The following is a 14252-nucleotide window of genomic DNA, read 5'->3' as shown; positions in this document are numbered from 1 at the left end:
AAAATTTCTCTGGAATCTTTCACATTGAATTAAATGAATAGACAATCTTTACATGATCTCTGACAGAATAGGTATAGATCAATCATAACATTTCTAGTGATCCAAAGGATGCTTGTTCCAGTTCCAGAAAACTCAAGAGGTAAATGGGTTCTTAACCTTGGGTGATGTGAACCTCTATAAACTAAATTATATCCCCTCAAAATTCATACATTGAATTCTTTACATCCAACGGGATGTTATTTGAAGGTGAGGCCTTTGGGAGGTAATTAAGTTTAGACGAGGTCGCAAGGGAGCAGTGTCTTATAAAAAGAGGAAGAGAGGCTATAGCTCTCTCTCCACCATGCGAGGAGATGGTAAGAAGGTGGCCCTCAGAGAGCAAGGAAGAGAGCTGTTACCAGGAAGCTAATTAGTGGCTCCTTGATCTTGAACTTCCATCCTTCAGAACTGTTTAAGCCACCCAGGCTATGGTGTTTTGCTATGGCAGCCCAGAACGACAAATGTATAAGAAAGGAGTTGCACTGATTATTTGTTCCATACTTTACACAGATTGTTAAAGATGTCCACATGGAGGTGTCTGATCCCAATGCTATCGAGGTCAATAATCCTCTGTACAATAATGATTGGATCTGCAGCACCTTACTGAACGTTTCCTAAGAGAAGGTTTAGTACATATGATTACTCTTTGTTTACAAAATTTACCAACTTATATTTTCCAAAATAATTCTAGTGTTTAACAAAACACTCCAAATTCTTAACTAAGTTTGAAATGTAAACTTAACTATTATTTATTGCTTTCCAATTTTATAGTTATAATAATGAATAAAAATCATATACTTTTTTATAAGTGTAGTTATATTATCTGTACCTATATATCTATTTATTTTTTGCTCTCTAGTCAACTGCTTAATCTCACTCTCCACATGAAAAATACTTATTTCTTAGTAGCTAATGATCTATTCAAATCTACATGGCTATTAAGATATTTTAGCTAACATTGCTTACAAAATTAACGCTATTCTTATTCTATGTAGAAATTTTACTTTCAAGCACTTGTGTAATTTTATTAAACTTTTATGTTCTACCTTGAGTTGTTGAATGGATTTGCTGATTTTTAAACCTTTCTGCGTCGCATAAAGTAGCATTTTAAAATGTTTTTCTTCCAAAATGATCTCATATTAATCAATTTTTGTTAAATTCATATCACTTTTATTACTAGTGAGTCCGTATTAAAAGCAAACTATTTTATATCTTTAAATCTTTTCATAGTCAGTTTAGTAGTTAAAAAGGGAAAATGGGTTTCTAGATTTTTATGTAGTGCAATTGTCAAAATATTACACTTAATTTCTGAGGCAGAGTTTGAAAAATGTATACAAAATAATTTGATGTGAATATAAATATAATGAATATGTTTGCCTTTTTTTTTTTTTTTTTTTTTTTTTGCTATTTCTTGGGCTGCTCCTGCAGCATATGGAGATTCCCAGGCTAGGGATCCAATCGGAGGTGTAGCCACCAGCCTACACCAGAGCCACAGGAATGCAGGATCTAAGCCGCGTCTGCAACCTACACCACAGCTCACGGCAACGCCAGATCCTTAACCCACTGAGCAAGGGCAGGGACCGAACCTGAAACCTCATGGTTCCTAGTCGGATTCGTTAACCACTGAGCCACGACGGGAACTCCTAATGAATATGTTTGAAAAAACTTCGTGAGTAGGAAATTTCACTTTTTCTCTGAATGTCATTCATAGTTTCAGGCACTCAACTTCAATACTAAGATAGAGGGCCGCTGAAAGATCAGACATTTTAATATGCTGTGTTTTAATTTCTGTATTATCAGCTATTAAATTTTTAATAAACATTGAATAATGTTATTGTAGTAATGATATTTTAAAATATAATACGTAGATTTAATGAAATGTACGTTTACAAAAATAAACTCAAAACGCTTAAAGATTTAAATAAAGATATAATACCATAAAACTTCTAGAAGAGAACATAGGCAAAACATTTACTGACAAATTGTACCAATGTTTTCTTAGGTTTGTCTACCAAGGCAACAGAAATGAAAACAAAAATAAACAAAGGGGATTTAATCAAGCTTATAAACTTTTGCATAGCAAAGGAAATTATAAACACACCTTATTAAGACAACCTATGGACTGAGAGAAAATATTTGCAAATGATGAGACTAACAAGGGATTGATTTAAAAAAATGTACTAATTGCATATACAACTCAATAACAAGAAAACAACCCAATCATAAAATAAGCAAAAGCTCTACATAGACATTTCTCCAAAGCAGACATACAGATGCCCAATAGGCATGTGAAAAAATACTCAACATCACTAATTATTAAAGAAGTACAAATTTAAACTGCAATGAGGTATCACCTCAGACTTGTCAGAATGGCTGTCATCAAAAATCTATAAATAATAAATACTGGAGAGGATGTGGAGGAAAGGGAACCATTCTACACTGTTGATTGGAATGTGAATTGGTGTTGCTACTATGGAGAACAGGATTGAGTTTCCTTAAAAAACTAAAAATGGAGTTACCATATGATCCATCAATCCCACTCCTGGATGTATATCCAGAGAAAACTCTATTTCTAAAAAATAATACGCACCACAATATTCATTGCAGCACTATACAATAGCCAAGACATAGAAGCAACCTAAATATCAATAGACAGAGAAATGGATAAGGAAGATATGGTACATATGTACAGTGGAATACTACTCAGCCATAAAAAAGAATGGAATAATACCATTTGCAGCAACATGGAAGGAACTAGAGCTTATCATAATAAGTGAAGTCAGACAAAGACAAATATCATACAATATCACTTATATGTGAAATCTAAAAATAAAATGTCTATGACTTAGGAGAGTTTATTTTAATCAGATTTTTACATATCACATATAAATGATATCATATGATATTTGTCTTTGGCCTCGCTTAGTATGACAAACTCATGCATATGGAGAACACATTTTTGGTTGCCATAGGGGAGGTGGGGGTGGGGAGTGGGGGAGGTAGGGTGGAGTGGGATGGAGTGGGAGTTTGTGGTTTGTAGATGCAAACTGTTGCATTTGGTGTGGATAAGCAATAAGATCCTGCTGTATAGCACAGGCAACTATATCTAGTCACTTTTGATGGAACATGGAGGATAATGTGAGAAATATGTTTGCATGTATGTAACTGGGTCACTTAGCTAACTGGGTCACTTAGCTGTATAGCAGAAATTGACAGGACACTGCAAATCAATTACAATAAAAAAACTTAAAAAAAGAAAAAAAGAAAAAAAAACAGAAATAAACTCAAAGATGTAGAAAACAAACTTATAGTTACCAAAGGGGAAACATGGGGGAATAAAATTAGGTGTTTGGGATCAGCAGATACCTACTACTAAAACAGACAAAAAACAAGGTCCTATTGTATAGCACAGGTAGCTTTCTCTCTAAAATATGATATATACGAATATATATATTATGATACATATATACATATATCAATAAATATTATATATGATATATATATATATTCAGTGTCTTGCAGTTAATTATAAAGGAAAAGATTATTTAAAAATAAAATAAAGTGTGCATTTAACTAATGAAATCAGAATAACTTTTATTACTTTTTAAAATAATAATGACTTTATATGGTGATAAACTGAGAAGCTCCAAAATCTAATTCATATTCCCTGGGTACAAGGGAATTATACTGTTTTTGTTATTAGTGCCTGCCTAGCCAAGCTCTTAAACAAATTTCATTTATTTCGTTTTAGAGATCGGATTATCCCTCTCTTATTTAGCTTATGGTCTGCCTTTTCCTCCTCTTCTACCTATTGGGTCAGAAAATATTTTGAATGTAGTACTTAGGTAAGAGCTGCCAGTAATCAAAATAATTCTGTTCATGCTAAAACAGCCACTGCTGGTGGGAGTGGAGAGGTGTTCAGCCATTCTGAAAAATAGCTGAGTATTAATAACTAAGTAACTAACAAAGAACTAAAATTTATTCACTTTATTTTTACCCAGGAATTTGTCAAAGTGTCTATCCAATATGATCTATGATCTAAAAAACTTAGAAACAAGCTTAATGCTCATTTGATGAATGAATAAAACGATAGTATAGATTTATTACTGTGCAACTATTTGTTATGTCCAGTAAGATTATTTAACAGTGTAATAAAATGGGTATTGGAACAATAAATAAAGGTTCTTGGACATAAATTATGATGACTTTTATTTTTCTAATTTACAATATTTTTCTGAATATTAGAAAGAAATGTTAAAGAAAGAAAATATCAAAATTTTTACAATGAGTATCTTCAGGTTGGGATTACATTTTTTTTTCTTTCATTGCACATATGCCCTAAATATCTTTACTTTTCAGTTTTTTTCCTTTTATATTGGAGTATAGTTGATTTACAATACTGTGTTAGTTTTAGGTGTACACAAAAGTGATTCAGTTGTGCATATATATGTGTATATATATATATATTACAGACTATTAAGTGGAGTTCCCTGTGCTATGCAGTAGGTCCTTCTTGATTACCTATTTTATATATAGTAGTGTGTATATGTTAATCCCCAAATCCTAATTTATCTTTCCCCCCAACCTTTCCCCTTTGGTAATCAAAAGCTTATTATGACTGAAGTCTCTTTCTCTTTTATAAGTTCATTTCTAATTTTTTTAGGATTCCACATATAAATGGTATCATATGATATGATATTTGTTTTTGTCTTTGACTTGCTTCACTTAGTATGACAATCTCTAGGTCCTCCCATGTTGGTTCACTGGTATTACTTGATTCTTTTTAAGGCTGAGTAATATCCCATTGTATGTATGTACCACATCTTCTTTATCCATCCTCTACTGTTGAACATTTAGGTTGTTTCTATGTCTTGGCTCTTGTAAACAGTGCTGCAATGAATACTGTGGTGCATTTGTATTTTTGAATTAGAGGTTTTTTTTTTAATATATGCCCAGGAAAGGGATTTTTGGAACATATGGTAGCTCTATTTTCAGTTTTTTAAGGAAACTCAATACTGTTCTCCATAATGGCTGCACCAATTTACATTGCAACAAATAGTGTAGGATGGTTCCCTTTCCTCCACACCCTCTCCGGCATTTATTATTTGTAGACTTTGTGATGATGACCATTCTGAACAGTGTGCAGTGATACCTCATTGTGGTTTTAATTTGCATTTTTCTAATACTTAGCTCTGTTGAGTATCTTTTCATGTGTCTGCTAGCTATCTGTATATTTTATTTGGAGAAATGTCTATTTATATCTTGTAAATATGTTTTGATTGGGTTGTTTTATATATATGTGTATATATATATATATATATATATAGAGAGAGAGAGAGAGAGAGAGAGAGAGAGCTACTAGAACTGTCTGTATATTTTGTCATTCCTATTATTTATAAATATTTCTCCCATTTGGTAGGTTGTCTTTTCATTTTGTTTATGGCTTATGGTTCAAAAGCTTTTAAGTTTAATTAGGTCCCATTTGTTTATTTGTTTATTTTATTTTCATTATCTAGGAGGTTAATCCAAATAGATACTGCTGCAATTTATGCCAGAGTGTTATGCCTATGTTTTTCCTCTAAATGTTTTATGTCTTTAATCCATTTGGGGTTTATTTTTCTTTATGGTGTTAGAGCATATTCTAATTTCACTATTTTACTTGTAGCTGTCCACTTATTGAAGAATCTGTCATTTCTCCGTTGTATTTTCTTGCTTCCTCTGTCAAAGATTAATTGACCGTAGGTGCCTGGTATTATTTCTGGGCTTTCTATCCTGTTCCATTCATCTACAAGTGTGTTTTTGTGTCAGTGCCATACTGTTTTGACTACTATAGCTTTATAGTGTAGTGTGAAGGTAGGTAGCTTGACTCCTCCAGCTTCGCTTTTCTTTCTCAAGATTGCTTTGGCTGTTCAGGGTCTTTTGTGCTTCCATAGAAATATTAAGATTTTTTTGTTCTGTATCTGTGAAAAATGCCATTGGTAATTTGATAGGGATTGTATTGATCTGTAGATTACTTCAGTAATATAGGCATTTTGACAATATTGATTCTTCTAAGTCAAGAATATGGTATATCTTTCCATAAGTCTGTGTCATTTTCAATTTCTTTCGTCGTGCCTTATATAGTTTTCAGAATAAGGTCATTTGCCTCCTTAGGGTAGGCTATTCCTAGATTATTTTTGATGCAATGGCAAATTGGATTGTTTCCTTAATTTCTCTTTTGTCACTAATGCATAGAAATGGAAGAGATTTCTGTGAATTAATTTTGTATCCTTCAACTTTACTTTACTCATTCATTGATGAGCTGTTTTCTGGTAACATCTTTAGGATTTTCTGTGTATAGTATCATGTCATAGGCAAACAGTTACAATTTTGCTTCTTCTTTTTTGTTTGTATTTGGGTTTTATTTCTTTATATTCTCTGACTGCTGTGGCTAGGACTTCCAAAACCATGGAATAAAATAAAAATTGTAAGAAGAGATATCCTTATCTTGCTCCTCATTTTAGAAGAAATATTTCAGCTTTTCATGATTAAGATGCTAGCTGTGCATTTGTCATAGATGGCCGTTATTATGTTGAGGTAGTTTCTCTCATTTTCCACTTTGTGGAAGGTATTTTATCATCAATGGGTGTTGGATTTTGTCAAAAGCTTTTTCCACATCTATTGAGATGATCATGTAGTTTTTATTCTGGTTTTGATATCATATTTGTGTGTGAATGATTTCCTATCTTTACTCTATGTATGCCTTTACAGATGAACTTCTGCATTTGTAATTTCTTGTTTTTAGTTTTGGCTTTTTCATTTCCTCCTAGATAAATTTCCTTAGCATTTTGTTGTAAAGCTGGTTTGATGGTGCTGAATTCTCTTAGCTTTTGCTTGTCTGTAAATCTTTTGATTTCTCCATCCAATCTGAATGAGATCCTTAGTGGGTAAAGTATTCTTGGTTGTAGATTCTTCCCTTTCATCACTTTCAATATGTTATACCACTCCCTTCTGACCTTAGGAGTTTACGCACAAAAATCAGCTGATATCTTATGGAAATTCCCTTGTATGTTATTTGTTCCTTCTCCCTTGTTTTTAATATGTTCATATAGTCCTTAATTTTTGTCAATTTGATGTCTGTGGATTTTCCTCTCCAGGTTTATCTGGTATGGAACTCCCTGTGCTTCCTGGACTTGGGTAACTGTTTCTTTTCTCATGTTAGGGAAAATTTCAGCAATTATCTCGTCAAGTATTTTCTCAGGACATTTCTCTTTATCTTCTCTTTCTAGGACCTCTATAATGTGAATATTGATGTGTCTAATGTTATCCCAGAAGTCTTTTAAAATTTCCTCATTTTTTTCATTCTTTTGCCTTTATTCTGTGATTTTTACTATTCTGCCTTCCAGGTTGCTTATCTGTTCCTCTGGCACATTTATTCTGTTATTGATTCCTTTTAGCATACTTTTCACTTCAGGTATTTTATTTTTCTCCTCTGTTTGTCTACTTTTTAAATTTTCCAGCTCTTTGTTAAACATTTTTTTTATCTTCCTGGTCTATGCCTCCATTCTTTTTATGAGATCTCGGATCACCTTTACTATTAATATTCTGAATTCTTTTTCAGGTAGATTGCCTGTCTCCACTTGACTGAGATGTTCTTTTTGTGTTTTATCTTGTTCCTTCATCTGGAAATATTCTTCTGCCATTTCATTTTGTCTGACTTTCTATGTTTGTGATCACCATTCTGCATGCTGCATAAGGCAGTTCCTCTTGCTTCTGGTGTCTGCCCCTTTTGGGTGAGGCTGGTGTAGAAGCTTGGGCAGACTTCCTGGTGGGAGGGACTGGTGCCTACCCACTGGTGGGTGAAACTGTTTCATGCCCCTCTGGTCAGCAGCACCATGCCAAGTGGTGTTTTAAAGGCAGCTGTGTGCTCAGTATGACTTTAGGTAGCCTGTCTGATGATGAGTGAGGCTGTGTTCCTGCCCTTTTGGCTCTTTGGCATGAGGCACCCCAACACTGGCGCCTACAGTTTGTTGGGTGAGGCCAGACTTTGGTATAAAAATGGCAACCTCCAGAAGAATTCATGCCAATCAGTACTCCATGATACCTCACTACTACTGTGCTTATCCCCACAGTGAGCCACAGCTGCCTTCTGTTTCCCCAGGAGAACTTCCCAGACCAGCATGTAGGTCTGGCCCCTGGTCCCATGAAGTTATAACTTTTTCTCTGGGTCCTGGTGTACACAAGAGCTTGTGGGCATCCTCTAAGAGTAGAATTTCTGTTTTTCCAGTCCTAGGAAGTTCCTGCTATGATGCTGCACTGGCTTTCAAAGCCAAATGCTCTGGGGGATCCTCCTCTCAATGCCAGACCCCCAGGTTGGAGGGCCTGACACAGGGCTCACAATCTCTGTGATATAATTGTTTTCCAGTTTGTGGGTCACCCACCCGGGGGGTAATGAGATTTTATTATATCAATTTATGCTCCCATCCAGTTGTCCTGTTGTGACGTCTTTATTTTTGGATGTAGAATATCTTCTGTGGTACGTTACATTCTTTTTTTATTTTTGGTTGTTCAGCAGTTAGTTGTGATTTTGGTGTTTTTATGAGAGGAGATGAGGTCATGTCCTACTCTGCCATCTTTTCTCTCTCCCACTTGCTAGTCTTTCCAAAATCTTTCCTTTTAAAAAGCTACATTTGGCTTATTTCAAGGAGCAGTGTGAGGCTTAAGAATTGAATCTTCATTATAATTGTGATATTTGTCTTTATGAATGATAGGGGTATCACCAAATACACTTGGTGATTTCCCCATGGCAAATGAACATCTGAAGATTTTTTACAAAATAGTGTTTATGATGCTTAAAATCTATTGAAGAACTGCCACTGCCCTGATGGATATATGTTTACCTTTATGAATTGGGGATAGTTTTCTGAGGAATAAATTCAGATATTTAGGCACTCTTTTGATTTATTTTGTCAAAGAAGAGATGCTTAAATGCTTTTGTTTATTTTTCAGTTTTTCCTTTTTCTAATTATAAATAGAAGCAATCTTATACAAACTTGTTTAATGGGAAATGTATTCAAGTATTATATATGAGTAAAAGAATTTGGAAACAACTATCTTTTTGTGAATGCTGAGAAAGTAACTGTATTCCCAGTGAATTCTTAATAATATCCTGTAATGATTAATTGAAATATCATCTGTTTCAAGAGATTTTCTCTAGTCTTCTCAAAAAAATTTTTTTTCCCCAGGAATGACAACTTTAGTGTGTATACCTTGCAGCATTTTCCAGGTTTTACTCTATTTTATAGAATTTGAGTACAAGTTTTAGAGATCAGCACATGATGACTTTTGGTGTATAATCTGTTTTTTAAATTCATTTTTGGATCCATTTATCCTTTTTCCTGGGTTCTTCAATGGCTAACTCTGTTGAATATATGAGTATTTCTTATTGTTTTTATTCTTATTTTTGTTGTTCATTCTTTATTCAACATGAGCTTTTGAATGAATCTAACACTTAGATGGGAAATTCAGGCCAATAAAATCAAAAAGCATTTTCTCTAAAGTGCATTTTAACATTGCCTATAATTCATAATTAATGTATCCCTTTTAGAATCAAGTATAAAAATCTCCAAATACAAATAAAAAGGCTTTATTTATTCTAAACACATTCTTTAAGATTTTACAGAGCATTCACCATCTCAGTCTGGTATTTCCATACTAAAAACTCTACTCTTAAATTAGTCCTCATATGACAGCTATTTTGAATTTTATTTGTTATGAAATATTTCTGAAACCATCATTTCTTTAACAAGTTTCTGGCACCAAAACATATCCCCAAATATATAAGTAGCCAAATTATTTTTGATTTATATTTATCTTATATTTTTAAAAGACCAGAGCCTTGTTAGCCATTGGGTAGAGAAACTATTAAAATTTTGCACTGATTTTAATTAAGTAAAATTAAAAATTCAGTACCTGAATCTCACTAACAATATTTTAAGTCCCCACTAATCACATGGGAATATTGACTACTTTTTTCAAATAGTGCAAATATAGAATGCATTCATCATTACAGGAAATTCTATGGGGCAGTAATGATTTACAGATTATCTTTTGTTATACAGCAGCTTTCACAGACACTTAATACTAGCTCTATTTGAAACTATAACTTAGAAACAGAAAAAATTTATGTTTACTTGTGTTTTGAGTGACATTTTCATTTTTCACTTACAATTTTTTGAAGTATTAGCTTCTCTTTGACTGCTGTTTGTCATTTATTTTCTTAGAATGTGGGCCTGATAAGTCTCTTATTTTTCTATTTATCATTGGTCTTCAGTAAGTTGATTATGATTTATCTTGGTGTGGTTTTCTTTGTTTTTATTCTGATTAGGGTTCACTGAAATTCTGCAATATAGGATAATATGATTTTCATCAAGCTTCAAAGACTTTTGACCATTATTTTTTTAGTATTTTTGCTCCTTTGTGATTACAGATGTAGGCATCTTTAACATTTGATACTGTCATATAACTCACTGATGCTCTGCTTATTTATTTTTTAATGTTTTGTCTCTATATTTTGGCTATTCACTATTTCTGTAACCTCAAATTCACAATATGTTCTACAAATATTTCACCTGTAATATCCATCAAGTGTAATTTTTAATTTTAGGTATAATTTTTCATCTTTAGATATTTGACTTGATTCTTTTTTATATCTTTAATGTCTCTCTTGATTATGGGTCATATACTCTGATTCTTGGGATCTCTAGGAATTTTTAATTGGATTATAAAGATTTTGTATTTTATGTTATTGTATCTTAGTTATATTTTTCAAAAAGAAATATTTTACTTTGTTTTAATAGACAGGTTGTTTTGGTTTAGTTTGATCATCTTGAGAGTTTTTTTTAAGTTTTGTAAGGGTGGTCCCTGAGTACTTTTTACTGTAAGGATAATTTATATTCATTAATAAGACCTGGCCCTTCTGATGTTTAAATGTAATGTTTCAGGGAGCCAATCTTGACTTTCCACTGCTGCTAGTAGGAATTGAATGATTCTCAGCCTCTTGTGGGTCTGGGAACCATTCAGCTCACAGTTTTCCAATATTTTTTTCACCAACCTAGTAGAAGTTCACCCTTTGCATGCATATAGGAACCAGCATAAAGTCAAGACAATCTCTGAAATTACTTTTTCCACATAGCTTTCTTCTCTCTAGAATTCTACCTCACAAATTCATGCTTCCCTAGATGCCCTAAACTCTACCACCACAGCTCTATGAGGTTGCCATCTCTGCTTTTAGACACACACACACACACACACACACACACACACACACACACACCCAACTCTAGAATATGAACTATGCTTCCCAGTCAGCTGGGGCTATCCTATACCTTATTTTGATTTCTTTTTCTTTTTTTTTTTTTTTTTCGCTCAGATGTCACAGATCTGCACTGCCAGTGGCTTAATGCCATAAAAAGCATTTGTTTCATCTATATTAGCTTGATTTTCTAGTTGTTTGAGTAAGAGAGTCAGTTTAAGCTTTGTTATTCCACCATGACTGAAAATGGACATCCCTCTTCAACTGATGAAGATTCATGTAACGGAGAAGCACAAGCTAAATATTACACTATGAGTTAAGGCTTAATTTTGCAGATAATGTTGAAATAACAGTGTATGACATTATGATAAAACTCTTTCATTATTATAAACCTGATAGAAACTGGCAAGGCAGTCTTTCTGCAAGAGATTAGATGCATACGATTTTTTTTTTTTTTTTTTTTTTTTTTTTGTCTATTTAGGGCCACACCTGTGGCATATGGAGGCTCCCAGGCTAGGGGTCTAATCGGAGCTGTAGCTGCTGGCCTACACCAGAGCCACAGCAATGCCAGATCCAAGCCATTTCTGTGACCTACACCAGAGCTCATGGCAGTGCCAGATCCTTAACCCACTGAGCAAGGTCAAAGATCAAACCTGCAACCTCATGGTTCCTAGTCGGATTCTTTTCTGCTGAGCCATGATGGGAACTCCTAGATACATATGATTTTAAGATGGTCAAAAGTCCTTAAGTAGAATTATGCAAATGGCAGTTTGGGCTTACAGTTAGGAGAGTGACCTCCATAGCATAAAGTAGAAGGATTGAGTCAGAGACTGCATGTTGACACCCGCTGTGAGAATTCAAAGTACAGCTGTGCCTTCATTTTAACTTGACTCAAGGTCACTGTTAAAGACAGACCACTGGACTTTGTAAACTATGGATATGACTAATCTAACAATTCTTGTTTGCGTTTTAACCAGATTAATCCTGTCTGAGAAAGAAAGTGTCAACCATAAGAATTATCCATTTTTAAAAGTGACTTTAGGATATTCCTCAAATATTTCCCACATAAGAGTGAAAAGGAAAATAATATTATATCTATAAATTGCATTACTTATATTGACCTACAGTTATAAGAAAGATAACCCTCAGTAACTTCTGGAGCTAAAAAATAAAATGAATATTTAATTTCTTTTTCCCTCTAAATATGGTTAAAATACACTGGATTATATGAAGAAGCTAAATGTTTGTTTAAAATATATATGTACACCTTGACTTTTTTTGTTTGATTCTCAGAGCATTAGCTTGAGGTATGTATGGCTCAAATTTCAAAATTAAAAATATATATATATATATTAGCTTTCCTATCCTTCAAACTTAACCTCGAATAATTCTTAAAGGAAGCCCTTAAATGTTGCTAAGCCAAAACAAAACAAGGCAGCAATATAATGCCTATTTTTAATGGTGCCATACTTTTAATTTTTATGTGAATAATTATTTATGAAGTAAACCTTCATTGTGAGGAGATATATACATATGTAATGTGTCCAATATTTAGTAAAAATTTAATAATCTAAGATGTAATAATAAACAGGTTAATTTGAAACATTTTTATGTTACTTGGTTGCTCTTGATTTCAAAAGTAGCTTATTTACATGCATAGTGAGTAAATTTCCAAGTATATCTAATTTACATGCTTTTAAGATTCTATCTCTTCAATGCTCAATTTACAAATATCATTCTAAATTATTTTTTAAAGTAAGATGCACTTACTAATTATTTTTATAGCTATAAGATTTTAAAAGAGATTATTCATATAAAAATATGCTGCTGATAAAATGTATCTATTAGCTAGTATCCAACAGTGATCATCAATATCAGAGATTGTATCCTTGCTGAAATTTTAGTTTCACCGTGTTAGTTTTTTTAAATTGTTAGGAGAAGATGATGTCTGGCAAAAAAAAAAAAAAAAAAAAAAAAAAGTTGTTAATAAATATTGTGAAATGAATGAATGGATGAATTTTTAAAGTTTAAAAAATAAATCTGTAAGTGCTGGCATACTTGGAAATAAAAGTTTCATTGAGTTTAATTAAGCACAATTAAACATTCTGCCAAGCTCAGAAAGTGGTTTTTAGAACTACTAGCAGTCCTTAGGCAACATAGGAGCCGTTAGTTAAATTAATTAAAAATGAGGTTGAGAATAGAAATTTCAACACAGAAACAAGGACTGTGAATTTGCTGATCATTGATGAAAACTAGCTACACATACTGGGTTTTAATGAAACTGACATTTGAAATTGGATCAACTAAAGAGAATGTATAGAATTATTTCTGTTTAAATCCTTTATTTTCAAAATCATTTTTCTTGTGTTAACTTTTCTAATTAATGTTTATACTTTTAATATCTCTTTTTTCTCTTCCACAGCATTTAATGGAACGAATTGTTAGTTTCTGATAAAAGGGTTCTGATAGTGAAATAGCCAATATCTACCAATTATGTAACATGTAGAAATAAAAACACATGTTCTCAACAATAAATGGAGCCTACAGTACTATGGTCCATCATCAGACTTTAGCTATGATGGATATTCTTTTTCATTGATTAATTAGGTGACTTATTCTTCACACTTGCTTCTGAAATATTTATAAACTTAAAAATAAAGCAAAGAGTTTAATTACTGTACAGGTCAAAATTTTAGATAAATAAATCTGGAATTTATGTATAAATATATGCTGAATAATTAAACATATTTTCCTATTGCATTTTGCAATGCAGTAGTACCTTTTATATAACTAAATTTTCCTCTCAAGAAAATCAGTAGTACCTATGTATTTGAGGTTACCTGGTACAGTACTGAAAAACTGTTAAAAGCCAGTGGTATCCATTCAATCTAATTCTTTCCATTTTGATTGTTTTGTTTGTTTT

General features: G+C 32.8%; 1 protein-coding gene across 17 annotated transcripts in view; it reads left to right on the top strand.

The window, feature by feature from the left end:
- The window catches only part of RALYL (RALY RNA binding protein-like), a 774288-nt gene that overhangs the window by 325443 nt on the left and 434593 nt on the right, over positions 1 to 14252 (top strand). The window lies entirely within an intron of this gene.

This window comes from Sus scrofa, chromosome 4 (genome assembly GCF_000003025.6).
Source record: "Sus scrofa isolate TJ Tabasco breed Duroc chromosome 4, Sscrofa11.1, whole genome shotgun sequence".
Lineage (NCBI taxonomy): Eukaryota > Metazoa > Chordata > Mammalia > Artiodactyla > Suidae > Sus > Sus scrofa.
The sequence above is the reverse complement of the archived record's forward strand: the minus strand, read 5'-3'. Positions and strand labels throughout refer to the sequence as shown.